This window comes from Dermacentor silvarum, chromosome 8 (assembly GCF_013339745.2).
Source record: "Dermacentor silvarum isolate Dsil-2018 chromosome 8, BIME_Dsil_1.4, whole genome shotgun sequence".
NCBI lineage: Eukaryota > Metazoa > Arthropoda > Arachnida > Ixodida > Ixodidae > Dermacentor > Dermacentor silvarum.
In genome coordinates, this window is record NC_051161.1 from 45,338,775 (window position 1) to 45,353,505 (window position 14,731).

At 46.2% G+C, this 14,731-nt stretch overlaps 1 long non-coding RNA gene across 1 annotated transcript in view; it reads left to right on the plus strand.

The window, feature by feature from the left end:
- The first annotated feature begins 371 nt into the window (after positions 1-371).
- The window catches only part of LOC125947328 (uncharacterized), a 161,053-nt gene continuing 146,693 nt past the window's right edge, over positions 372-14,731 (plus strand). The window contains exon 1 of the long non-coding RNA XR_007468188.1: positions 372-1,426. This is a non-coding gene — a long non-coding RNA (uncharacterized LOC125947328). The remainder of the gene's footprint in view (positions 1,427-14,731) is intronic.

Sequence of the window (14,731 nt, forward strand, 5' to 3'; positions counted from 1 at the left end):
CCTATACAATGACACTACCGAGGATCATTGAGTTGAACTGTATTACTAAGTCACGTTCCTGGAAAGGCCAAGAATTGCAGTTACTGCCAGGGTGGGGTTCGGTAAGACTGAATATTTCTGGCAATGAGGATATCTAAGTATTGTTTGTTGTTTCATTAATTTCTTCAAAAGAAAGCTTAATTTGTTCAAAAGAAAGGAAAAGAAAACGTGGGCTAGAAAGAGCAAAACATCGAATGTTTTGGGAGAAAGACGCGTTCAGCTAGCACATTCAAGCTACCCAAACTAGAAATCTCCAGCACCCTCCGCAAATGAGGTAAAAAGGGCGCTTGAAATAAGTTCGAGTTCAGTATATATATGCCGTACACGCTGCTGCATCGAGAAAATTTGATGTTGAGGCGCTTTTGTAGTCCCACGACGTCACCACGTTTGCAAACACCCTCGGACAAGCGAGCCAATTCGCTATCGTTCTGAGGATGTTATTTTCCCGTTGTCGGTGCGCTCGTTTGACCTCGTGGCGAACATTTATGCAGCGCCGAGTGCAGCGTTATTTTACCGGGTTTTCGTTCCTTCCCCTCCTACAAAGGGCGTCGTTCCGTCTCTGTCGTGAATCACTATAGGTGAGTCATCCGCGTTGTGCTTCCGGGTTTGACTGCAATGCGGATCGAAGAGTCGGGTAGAAATGTGTGACCGTTTCCTTCATGTCGAGTAAGGCCGTTTGCGTATTAAGAAAGCTCGCCTTTTCGATAGCGCATTCGGTAGTCGATGAAAGAATTACCTGCCTCAACGCTGCATCCTTTTTTTTTTACTGAAAGTTTAGCACAGTCCAGATAAGAATAAATGTCATTCATTCCTTTGAATCGCTTCTTCTTGAGTGTTCATTAAGGGTCTTTGCGATGGTACTGTCCAAAACACAAGTGACATTTCGTCGGTCATTGCTTCCTGCGCCCACTGTTTCCTGACGTTCGAAGGGATAGACATCCGCTCCGAACATGAATCGAGATAACCCATCCGATGGAAAGATTGTCTGTCGTATTGGCTAAAACGTACGAGCCATGTTATTCTCATTAAACGCGGATTTATATTTTTGATTCCTCACTAAATGTCGCCAAAATGACATTTGGCGCCCCACGCGGCAAAAACAGGAAGATGCATAAGCGACCTATCACGTGACCTTCTACTAGTGCACGCGGTTCCTGATCTTTTTTATTAGTATTGGAAATGCAGTACAATTTCTTCTAAGCTTTTTCTAACTTAAATGTGCAGTTAACCCTTTGGTCTGTAGTGAGTAGAAAAGCGCCGCTGCCTTCGCTTGATGTTTTCGATGGGTTGGCTCGGCTCGTCTATCGACAGAATAACGACGCCAGTGGCGAGCGAGCAATGACGTATACGTGTACTTCGGGGAAAACGCATTGCCAATACCAGAAAGGTCTGTACAACAACGCAAACGAATAATTGTACCAGCTTTTTATTTTCACAAGTGGTTGAAAAGGTAGAAATATAGGTGGTTAACCACAGTTGCACTCACTCCTGTGAAAGCAGAACGATGGGCGACTTTCACAATTTGCGAGGCGGGCTATCGGTATCGCTCTCACTTCTCAGTGTTGCTAGAGGAGGGACTCTTACTTTTTTGGAGGCGCTGCTCAGATCGAAAAATTCTGGTTATAAAATATCCACGCGCTTTTGGAAGTAACCGCTGCAGTTGTAAATACTATATCGAGAGTGAGTTTTTCGTTGCGCCATAAGAAAACTAGGTCCTTAAAAAACGGTTATCAGTACCTTTAACTAACACTAATGGGTGTTCGTGTAATTAATTGGCTCTTGGATATTTTACCTTTTTGACATTACGAATTCAGTTGAATAGAACGACCTCAACTTCTCTCCCGTGCGTTTCTCGTCTGCAGCTCCTTCCGAACGAGCGGCGACATCGCAGTACACCAAAAGCACGGCCTTAGAGATTGTAGGGCGACGCACTGTCGCAACAGCGGGACTCTCGCACTCTCGGAGGCCATACAAAGCACGGTGCAGCTATAACCACCGTTGATAGATATATTGGTTAGCACTTTGTCGCAGTGCTATAAAATTGTACAGCGCTTAGTAAAAAATATGCTGCTTGCATCGTCACTTCCTGACACCTCTTTTATTATAACGCGGGACTGTTCCTGCATTTAGTTTTCCCTCCTCCTCAAATTCTAGAGAGGGAGCAGTGGATCGAACACCAGGTCTGCCTGTAGATACGTTTACACAAGCTCGACTAGGTCGGGTCGAATCGGGTTCAGTGTGGTCGTCGGTTTCATCAGGGAGCGCGAGGGGCGTAGTGACTAATCCCGGAGTGCGATGAGGGAAGAGGGGAGGCGTGTGGTTGGCTCACGAGAGAGAGAGAGAGAGAGAGAGAGAGAGAGAGAGAGAAGTTTAATGATACGAAATTCAGAGAGGTCGGACTGAGGTATATTCCTCTAGCCAGCTACTCGGCGTTGGGAGAAGGGGAAGAGGGAAAGAAAGAGGGAAGAAAGAGGCGCATGATGGGTGACCAGCATTGGCGAAATGGATCCCTAGAATTTCCGGTACGACCTATAGTCGTGTCGAGTTCACGTGAACCCTGATCTCTTTCGATGCTAATCCACGTTGATTTCCATTACTGAAGGTGGAATCGCTGGAGGCTTCCGATGTGGACACGAGCTATTCATTTTTCCCCTTATCTCTATGCAACGTCTAGAGAGAGAGAGAGAGAGAGAGAGAGAGAGAGAGAGAGAGAGAAGTGACAAGGGAAAAGCAGTGAGGTGAACCCATGGCTGAACCCGGTCGGCTGCCCTCTATAGAAAGCGTGTATGTATTGCCCGTAGGCTTCCTTTCAGACATTTCTACAGTCCATGAGATGGATGGCTATACCGGAAATGAAAAGGGGAGAGGGGGGCGGGGTCGTATTGAGAAATTTCGGGATGATTGCCATTGCAGCTAGATACTCGTCCAGCCGACAACTCGGTAATGCCTGCAACGGTGGTTCAGCATCAGTCCAACCTCGGTTCAACCTTGGTTCAACAACATCGGGAAGACCACTTGGATACGCGTGTAGCCCCTCCCAGGCGTCGAATGCGCCAAGAATTTCCAACGAGCTTGAGCGGCAAGCTCGAATGTGAGAGACACATTGTTATCATGCCCCTCACTCCGTGATGCAACGTCGGAGTGCGCATTCTTACAGTTATCTGAGAAGTTCTGACTCGCGAGCCGAATTAATTCGCGTCGCTTGACTATACCACTGCTATTTAGCCAAGCGCATGAGGAACGAAATTTAACTCGGCCTTCCTATCGCTTTCTTTACGTTTCGCTCGAAGTGGTGGCAGCTCGCAAAAGACAATCGCGGAAGGCACCGCGCTAGCGGCGCCCTTTTTATACGAAATGCGTCAACGTCGTCTGTACCAAGTGCACTTCACATTTTTCTTTCTTCCTTTCTTTCGTTTTTTTCCCTTTACCTTTTTCATTCTCTTTATCGTCGCACACTTCGTTCCGAACACCCGACCGCTGGTTCATTTCACTGTCAACGGCCGGTTGGCTCTTTACTTCGCTATCTTTCGCTATCTTGGTTATGAAACGCCAGGTCCTTTTTCTTTTTTTGTCGATTCAATGGGGCAATTTCTTTGCCTGAATCTCGCCATGCCTTGCCTGGCCAAGATGGCAGCTACTACTCTTCCTTACGTCACCCTCTCGCAGCCCGTTTTTTTTTTTCTTCTGCCTTTTGAATAGTTTCTCGCTAATGACATCTTCGAATGGTAGCTGAAGATCGTTACGGTAATGCCAAGATGGTATGCTATAATATAGTGGGGCAACGTAAGACCACATTCCCACTTAATCATGATAATAATCTGGCCGTAATAGCAATAATCATGCTTCATTATCGCCCGTCTGAAGCCCGCTCACTTTGGCGGTATGAAGCATATAGTTTCTGTCCTGCGCAACATATGTACAATCACGATCATACTTAACTCTAACACGCCTTGAGCGCCTTTTTGCTTCTACTGCGGACGGTGCTAAATATTTGCGGTTGGGAATTTTGGATGGTGGTAGCTTAATGCGTATTTCTTCCAAAGCATCCGACGTTTGTTCTTCGCAGCCTGTGTTTGTTAAGTTGGGATGCTATAGATGTGTTTTCCTTGTTCGGTTTAAGGTTGGCGGTAGCATGTGTGCAGTAGTGCTGGGCCGCACTGGAACGATTGGTAGAAAGTTCCGCAAGTTAGCCAGCTGGAAATCGGGCAGTGATCTCATTCACTTACAATGGATACTACGTGCATTTTCCTACGATATGGCACAGTTTTGTTAAGCGCATTACGGTTTTTCTTAATTATACCAGGGGTTCAATTACGTTGTCCGTAAACGTGCGTTTCTTTTAAATATCAGTTCAATGTACTATCTTCCCAAACATATTATTGCAGGATTTCCACCACACAGATAAATCTTGACGTTTAGAGTATATACACTTCTCACAAAATTTAAGTGCCATGTCGACATTACATGGCTCAAAAGTAGCCACAGAAATATTTTGTAAGTATAAAAATACTTGATTAACTTTTCTATGTTACAGTGTCATAAAGGCGTTTGAATGGTAGAAATTAGAAGCCAAGCGAATCTAATCATAACCTTATGCAGATAAGTTACCAATGACAAGTTATAGCTTCGAGATGGTCGATTGAAGCTGCAATGACGAAGTTCGGACCACTCCATGCTCCACCCATCATGTCCATGCTGTCTCACATCTCTCATGCTGGCAGACCAGACGACACTGGTAGAGCAGACACAAGTTTTCCCCTCGTAATTTCAGTTCAAAACTTCAATGAACAATTAAACTGCAATAAGAAAGACAAGGTGGGGGGGGGGGGGGTATAAGAGACAAAATATAGCACGCACGCGGGCGCGCCGCCGCGCCCTCGCGCACTCAACCGTCAAAGCAGTGAACCAATTAAGCCTGAGACCAGGATCTTAATTGATTAATGAGAAACCGTCTATGCAGCCTCTCACTCCTGTCGCGTCTTGCATATGGCTTCTCGCTGAGAATTGCCGTTGATGCATTCGCCGCTGGTATATAACACATACAGTGACATTTGCAGCTGTCTCACAAACAAGAGTGCAACTCCAGCTAGCGCAAAAATTTGAATGCCTGCGGCGAATAATGATCGTATACATTCCATTTTAACAAACAACCGCGACGCGATGAACCGTCGGCGTGGGCGCCACGTGGTTCCCACTTGTTAATCTGCCACTGTTAACGCGGCAGCAGCGTTTTCCCGACAAACAGCTGCACCTGTTTGTGTACTTAAGTGCGCGCATGGCTCTCGTTATCGAAACGACGATATATGAATGCAATGTACCTTTTCACAGCGCCAGAGACACCTGCTCAGGCTTCTTTCTTCTGTTCCAGAACTGTAGCAGCTGCGTATGCAAGTGTCGTACACGTGCTTCCTTTGGCTTATTTAAGTACAAAAAGCAGGTGCCTGCGATGGTCTGGTGTCGAACATGGCCTCTCAGCGAGGTGATGCATAGCCTTCGAGATCTGGCACAGAGCCTGCGGGTGCCCCCCAATCTCGAAGGCCATAGGCGGTGATACCGCGCAGCACACCAGTGTTTCTCACTTCAACTCCGAAAAAAAAAAAAAAAAAGAAATGCTTGACAAGCATTTGCTGAATACTAGTTGTTTATCGGTCTAGAAGGAATACATTGCGTTCTAAAGTAATTAGATTCAACCTGGCAACGTTACGGAACATTCCTTGCCACAAAAACAACCCTATTGCGCAAGACGTACACTTTGAAATCTGTGACGTCACAGTGGAGCTGAGGCATGTGCGCGGCGTTAAACAAGGATTAGCTACGCCCTTCAATTACTCTGCTCGAATGCAACCTTTTTACTTCCGATTGAAATGCAAATATAGTTTCGACGGAATTCTTTACCAGTCTCAACTTTGCCAGTCTCAACTGATTCAGGGTTTCTGTCCAGCGTTCCTTTTAACACACTGTGAAATGGAGCGATGCGAGATAGTAGAGCGGTTAAAACGTGCCCGCCCGACATTGTCGCGTGTCAATGACCATAAGGCGAGCGGACTGGACTTAGCCTCGCATGACGAACTTTCGCGCGCCGGCGCCATATGTAAAGGAGAACGAGGGTGGGGCTAGCGTCGATTAAATTGATCCGAGCACGCGATTCACGACGTCGTCACTTTCGCCACCCATCCTTCTCCAAATGTGCACCGTCTTCACAGCCATCGTGCCTTGGGACATTCCCGAACACAAGTCGGCATACTCACTCGCGATTGACCCTCACTTCGCAGTCGGTATAGTGTGAATACGACAGTGGCATAGGGTGGGAGTTGACGGGAGTGTGAACGTGAGTGAGTGTACATGTTAGTGAGTTGAGTGTTGAGGCTAGTAGTTGAGTGTTGAGTCGAGTATACAGGTTAGTGAGTTGAGCGACTATACAGTAGGTATGAGTACGATGTTAACGCCGTTGAATGTGAGTAGACGTCAGCACGAACACGTTAGTGAAAGCATGGCCTCTGAGATCAAGCCTAGATCCCGGAGGCCATGCTGAAAGTCGGCGAGTGTGAGTGGACTTGAGTATGAAAGTGAGTGAGTGCAGATGTATTGTGAGTTGACAGCAGTATGAACGCGAGTGAATAACAATGAGGGTGAGCATGGTGTCAGTATAAACGTGACCGAATTAGTATAGCAAGCATGAGCGGACATGAGGACGAGCGTGAGTGCTGGTGACATCAGTAGGCGCTGGTATAAATGAGAGCGAGTTCCGGTGAGTGTGAGTGGACATGATTGTGAGTGCGAGTGAGTTGTCCACTTGTTTTGCCGACCTACGAAGCGGGCTCATGCGCTGTGGCCCACCTCAAGGAAACATTTTCAGAGTATTGAAGATTTCAGTGTACTTAAAGACCGACCGTCGCTATCCCCCCCCCCCCCCCCCCCCCACCTCCTTTTTTTTTTTTTTCTGTGAGAACTGCGAGCATGTGGACTTATGTTGGTCTGACACTTTCTGACGGCCAATATTTTAGACCTTTACACCTGCCGTCATTCTAATCATTTCCTTACTCTTTGTTTGAAACGTTTGTTTATGGAACGTCTGTCATTTGAGGAGGAGACGCCATATAGAGGCACCAACGTCTCCTTACATAAATAAAAGAAAATGTTTTTATACTCTATGGACCACAGTAGACAAAGAACAAACCAAATTGTAGGGTGTGCCGTCTCGAAACTGCACGGTGGGTTGTGAGGAACGCTGCAGTGGGGGACTCCGAATTAATATTGGTCCCTTGGGGTTAATTAACGTTCACCAAAACTAAGCGCACGAGCATTTTTGCATTTGACCCCCATTGAAATGTGGCCGCCGTGGCAGGGAATTGGACCCGCGACCTCGAGTTCAGTAGCATAACGCCATAGCCACAGCGCCACCGCGGCGGGTCACGCTAGACCAAAGGTAATAAACTTGTCAATGAGTTTGGTCTATATGCAGTATATAGACTATACGGTGTCTCCCAGCTGACGTTAGCCAGGCTGTCAAGCAGTTCAAGGAAAAAAAAAAAAAAAAAGAACCCGGTGCCAGATACCCACGGCGTTCGGGCGCCACCCACGGTGTTCGGGCGTCAGCCTTCTGAGGAGCGAACACCGTAGGTCTTATAATCGTAACTTGCACCTTGATTTTTTTTTTGTAAACTCTTTCTTTTTTTCTTCCGTTGAACAGCTTGGCTAACGTTAGCTGGGGCACCCTATTTAACCAAACGGGCATGCATGTCGAGCAGAAGGAAAAGTCGTCTACGAGGAGGCTATCGACAATTCGCTTTTATTAGTTTGCTTAGCCGTTCGCGCAGGCGCTGTTCGAACCGGACTCTCGCAGTTCGAGCCCCCCCCCTCGACACCTCGGCGCCGGCTGCCGGTGGCGCGATGTTTATATCTTTCCTGCGTTAAAAAATAAGAAAAGAAACTCGAGAGAGAGATGGCCGTTTCGAGGAATATAAACAAACATAAAAATACATCAGCGTGTATAGGCTCGCCAGCTACGCATTTCGCTGTTGCCTCGAATCTTCTCTGCTCCTCCTTTTCTGTGTGTGTTTCTCTTTCTCTCTGTTCGTTTCCTCCTTCGTTTATCTGCGCGTGGGTTGCAAGCCGATTTGGTCGCTGCCTCGGCACCGACGCTCCTCGGCGTGTACTGCTGCTACTGCCTCTGAATGGCGACCGCGCGCTTTCTCAATCTCCCGACAGCTCCTTCTCCCGCAAGGCGTCACCATTCTCTTTCTTTCCCTTTAAAGCTTTTCGGCTGTCCTTCGGTCTCTCGCGAACGTTCTCGAATTTCTCGCGATATGTCGTCGAGGCAATCCTCCTCCCATTCCGCTTCGCCGATCCATCGGTGTCGGTCAGGACGTGGTGGAGACAAGGACGTGGTTTCTTCGCCCGACTCGTCGATGTAGAACAGGATGCCGAGAGTTCTTGTTATATACTTCGGCTTCTCTTTTCCTACTCCTTCATTAATCTACTTCAGGTATTCACATTCTTCTTAGCACTTCTTCTTATTCACAACTTCTCATTATTCGTGCTCCTTCTTCACAGCTTTCGCATTACTCTTACTTCTTCACAACTTCACATTGGGCTCCGAACTGAGGCCCCCACCCTGCGAGGAACACGCCCCACCTCATTAACAATAAATGTTGTTTCTTTCTCTCTCTCTCTCTTCACATTCGTCTTCTCCTTCGTTCTCCATCACATTCTTCTCCCTTCTTCACATCGTATTCTTCTTCCACTTCCTCTTCATCCTGCTTCACTGCTTGACGGCCTTCTTTTTCTTTAGATCCTCCGCCTTCATGTCCATTCTTCTTCACAGCTTAACATTCTTCTTCTTTTCCTTTTCTTTTTTACGCGAAGTCTGCAGCAGAGAGTCGGAAAGCGATAAGAGAGACTACGCCGCGCGAAACGGGTGTATGTGCCGGGCGACGCGCTTTCTGCGGGCAGCGTTTTTATGGCCCGGCTGGTGCGTACCTGTCGGCGCTTTCCGGTCCCAGTGTGTATACATTGCACGTGTGTCCGTCCGTGCGTGCGTGCGTGCGTACGTGCGTACGTGCGTGCGTGCGTGCGCGCGTGTGTGTGTGTGTGTGTGTGTGTGTGTGTGTGTGTGTGTGTGTGTGTGTGTGTGTGTGTGTGTGTGTGTGTGTGTGTGTGTGTGTGTGTGTGTGTGTGTGTGTGTGTGTTCAGAGCTGGCGCGCTCGTAAAAAAGAAGGGCCGACAATAGAGGGGGAAGTGCCGGAACTGTGAGAGTTACGTTTGAAAAGCGACTTCGGGCAGTTGTGCGGGCAGAGCGGGTGCATTGAGGCTGCAGTGCGTCTATCCGAACGGCTGTTACAGGGATGGAATGAAGATCGACTGGAGCAATTTTATTTCGCTAAATGAAGCTCGGCCGAGTGATCGAAACTCTGTAGCAGTCAACTTCCTATACGTCACTTTGGCATGCCGCGAGGATGCCCTTAAGAAAATATCGTGTGTGTGTCTGATGAAATGTTAATGCTCTTAATTTAACATTAAGCTCATCACATTTTCATTAGAGTTCGTTGCGAATTTCCTCCTGAGTACCTGATGGGTTTCAAAAGGGAATTGGCCGTAGTGCGTCTGGTTAGTGCACGATGTCAGAGTTTCTTTGGTGTTGTAACGGGCTCCTAATTTGTACACATGAGAATTGCGGTTATGTGGTTGATGAGGGCTCTCGTTATAAGTAATGCCTTTTAGAGAAATTTTCGCCAAGCTTTGCATTATTATTCTAAAAAAAAAGAAGAAAACAAGACAAACTAATAATAAACAAAGAAAAGGAATAAAGAGATAGTTCAAAGACTTTTCATCTCGCGATTTTTTTTTATCAAGCAACCGTGGCACAACTAGGATACGAGCGTCCGACCTCTAAATTACGAGCCCAGTGCCTTATACCACAACGCCACCCCGGAACACGGCAGTTACCGTATATTTTATCTAGTGAATAGTAACATGCACTGTTCACGCTGCTGCTTTGCGCATTGAAGATGCAAGTAAGTCTGGTTAACCTCCCTGCCTTTCCTTCATCCCTTCTCTCTCTCTCTCTCTCAAGTAAACTCTCTACATGCTAGGAACATATACTATTTGCTACCACTTTAAAGAACAATGCTGTCGGCGCTCACGGCTTCTTGGACGCAGAGAGGAGATGGTGGCAACGAAACACTTCACTTGAAACCAGCGTGGCCATAATTGAAATCTACAATAATTTTTCATTGTCGGAATTGTTTATCCTTGAGACCAGATGCGCCGATCACGAACTCTGCCGGTTCGCTCGGTCTAATCTGTGGTCGAAGAGAGTAATATTGGTTCTAACTCGGTGCTAGTGGTTGCCGAAGGCAGAAGCTCGTGCAATTGAGCGTCAGAAGCTTTTTTTTTTCAATTCATTTTGGGATAATTTTGATCATGCCCGAACGATTATATCGTCACCGTTTCTCAGCTAAAATGTGTTTAAAAGTCTGTAGATCAGTTGTCCGTGAAAGCAACGGTAAGCTGTGCGAAATTGTGAGGCATAGTTGTTTATAAAATTAAATGCAAAATTTTGTGAAGTTACAATATGCAACGATACCTCATGGCACTCTTAGGATACTTCAATAAGATTAGTATGGCTTGTCGATGAAGCAAACCTTTAGAGTATATATAAAGTGAAAGCGTATTCTGAAGCTAATGCGGAAACACACCTTGACTTTGCCCCTAACACCCGACACATAAAGCCATGCTTAATTCTCCATATAAAAAGAATTATGGGTATTTGCATGTGAACATCTGTTAGGAAGCTAATGCTGTAACACATCTTATGTTGAATTCCTTATAGATTTCTGATTACTCGTAAGGAGCAAATTAGGAGCGCAGCAGAAATTAAAAAATTTTTTTTCATAAGGATGGCCCTGTTTGCTTGGCAAAAAACATTGCCACCATTGACACAATATAGGTGCAACCATTAGGTAGCCTGCTCCATTTGCGAAAAGTGCTCCAGCTATTGCTCTTTCCTTTGGCAAGGTTTTGCATGTGTGGTGGAGAGATAACAGCTAGGTGAAGCTCAGCAAAGCCTATTACTAAATTCGTGTGTATTATATTACTTAAACTAGTGAAAGCAAGTACGCGTATATATATGAAAAAAAAATAAATCAGTGTACAATAATGTAGTCTGTTCCAGCAAGCGCCGAATATATGAGCTGCACGTTTCAGACGTTTAAACTCAATTAAGATCATGAGCTAACTTGCTTCCGTGTTCGGTTTCTTAATACTTCCATAGCACTGATTGCGCTCCTGGGCTTCAGGCAGTAATATGAGCCTCGTATTTATAAATTTATCTCTTTGTACGCAACGCTGACAGTATTAAAGTACCGACATGGCCCATCAGTACAGCTGAGATCGCCCACAGAGCAGTGTTATGCTTTTGACACAGACGGTACACAAGCCTTGAAGGTGCATGTTATCCTGTAACGCATATCCTTGAGACGTGTTGATATGAGCCAAACTCTATGTATTCCCGTCGCATCACGCAATCATATATACCATGGGCTTTCGTGGTTTGGTCATGCGTATTACTGCCCAGTCGCGTACTGTGTTTTTGTGTCGTCACAGGATTAAACATTAGGACTGCACTGGTGTTGGTGCGAGAACGCTATAAAAGCAGCCCGACGTGGCCCATCAGTACAGCTGAGATCGCCCACAGAGCAGTTTTTAAGCTTCTGATACAGGTTGTACACATGTATAGCTATGAAATTGCATGTTATAGTCTGTAACGCATACCTTTGAAACGTGTTGGTATGAGCCAAACTCACGGGCAGATACGCGTCTCCTTGCAGAACTAGATTTAGACAGTCTGTAGACCACTCTGCAAGATTTGTCTATAGACTTAAAATAAAGAAAACCGATAAAGATGTAAGGAAATCTACAAAGAGTCTATAGAGACTCTGTGAAAATTTGTGTGTAGACATTCATTACGCAATAATCGTTAAAAAATGGAAGACTAAGTCCCTAGACTGTCTGTTGACCAGTCTATATGATTTTTGTATAGACAATAATAGATAGAAAGTGCATGGCCATAAAGACTCTCTATAAACTGCTCTATACAATTTGTTTATACACGGTGTCTAAAATTCATTTATACACGCTATTAACCTTATAGACAAATGTGAACGGAATTTTTATAGACTGTCTAAAGAAATTTTTGCACAGGATGCATGCAAGTTAGATCAGCCGCTTTGACTAATCGATCGTTTGGCACTACGTCTAACTTCTGAAAAATCTTGGAATGGTTATGCGGGCTCCATTTTCGATAGACCTCTCGCTTGATCTAGAAAGGCGAACGCCTGCCAACATGCACGGCCTCCTCTTTCGCCGCCCACCTTTCCACCAGCTTTCCGGTATGGACTCGGTCACTTACTGCTCCTCGATCTCGTGTGTCCGTGCTTTAGACCATTCGAGACCGCCGCCATAGCCTGCTCAGCGCCATAAGTGGCTGCGAGTGTGCCCGTTATTTTATCTCTGCTCGCTATGCGCTGAGCGTCGCGGCCAAGCAGCCTTGGAAAGCAAGCTCGCGTTCTTCACCTTGGAGAGTGGACCTGCGAAGGTCTCGGTATAAGGCGAGGTGCCCCCGCGATCGTCCGACAGCCTCGTGTGTGTGTTCTGTATGCATGCAACGCGCATCTAGCTATGTTTGCGATCATCTACGCCGCAGCCATATCCCTTTTCCCTTCTATGTAGTCCCGTCGCATCACGCGATCATACCACTGGCTTCCGTGGTTGGGCCATGCGTATTCCTGCCGAATCCCCGGACTGTGTTTTTGTGTCGTCACAGGATTAAACATTAAGATTGCACTGATGTTGGTGCGAGAAGGTTATAAAACCAGCCCCCCCCCTTTTTTTTTTCTCTCTCTCTTCAAAAGGTTATCACTGTGCATGCAGGGTGTAATACATGTATAACGTATTCGATGTTAACCTCTGTTGTTAATTAGACCTCAAATTAAGCCTTCTTGACTCTGCACCGTACGCACGGCACCCAATATATGCGTTTCTAGCTGTGTTCACACTTTCAAAGGGCAGGCGTAGAAACCTGGTACACATGGGGAACGAATAAAACACGAACACAAACGCTGGCTATCAGCTGAAAAAGGTCGCGCTATCTACGTTTACATGAATGCTGCAGTAGCCTGTCGCACTCTTAGAGTATATACTGTGACGGAAAAGAAGCAACGGCGTATACACACAACTATAGTCTTCGCATGCCGTAGTGGTGCGGGACTCGGGATAAATTTCCGTCGTCTGGGGTTCTTTACCGTGTGCCCAAATATAAGTGCGTGGGCGGTCTTGCATTATGCCCCGATCGGAATGCGGCAGCCGCGACCGGTAGTCAAACCTGTGATCTCGTGCTCAGCTGCAGAGCGCCTGACTCACTGAGGCTTTACCGCGGCGGAAACCAATTCACTTCAGTTTCTGGACTTTTCGTGCAATATCTGAATGTGTCTATTTGCTCCGCAAATCGTAGCTTGCATGCCCGTTTCGTCCCGTGTTTTGAGAGAGAGGGTGAGAGAGAGAGAGAAATTCTTTATTGGATGCTGAAGATGTTTACCTGGCCATATGCCAGGTAAATGTAGGTAAAAGGTACCTGGCTATATGTCTACTACTACAGATTACAATCGAGCCTTTCTCAGAGACCCTGGCCTCGACTATACGAATAAACGGACAACGAAGCCAGATATAGCATAGGAGAAATTAATTGTTATGTTTAATTGAAATTACCTTAACATATGTCTGCAGATCAATATAAACATAGCACTTACCGTTCCCTATACTTTACCTGGGTTCATTGTCCGTTGCTTCGCTTGGTTGTGAACAACAACAACAACAACAACAACAACAACAACAACAACAACAACAACAACAACAACAACAACAACAACAACAACAACAACAACAACAACAACAACAACAACAACAACAACAACAACAACAACAACAACAACAACAACAACAACAACAACAACAACAACAATATATTGAGCCCCTCGAATATCCTATTCTCCTCGCTGATGGCCTGGACCAGACCTTTTAGCTACTTGTTAATGCGTGTGTGTTGTGCGTATGCGTACTATGTATGCATGAATGCGTCATTCCGTAAGTAACCGTATTTCGAGTTAATTCGCGTTTGGCACGCAATAGTATGTTCCCCGGTCCTCTGAGCGCGCGCGCACTATATTATATATTTAGGCGCGCTTTCAGCCGAATATGCGTCGCACAATGTTTTCGCTTTCCCGCTCGCCCGCGGACTCCTTCTCGGTACATTTTCCCTCTTATAATACCCTGTTTACTACGACCTGGTCGCCTTTTCAAGGTCCTGCGGCGTCTGAGGAGGATGACAAGGTTGTTGTCGATTCGCACGGGTGGACAGCTTCTATCCGGAGGTGGCCTGCGCAGTGGGTGCTTTCTTTATTGGCGTGACCAAATAAGGACATATTGACACCAAGAAATGATGCCCACTATGCTCCTTTTCGCACGAGAAACATGTATGCCTCACAAGTCACCGGACGTATTACGAAGACGACAGAAACACATCGCAAGATGATGTAAACACATCTGCTCGGAGCACAAAATGCAACTATGTAGCGGAGTGAGTGAGGGAATAAACTCCATTACGGAGATCAAGCTGTTAATGCCCGAAGTTGGGCGG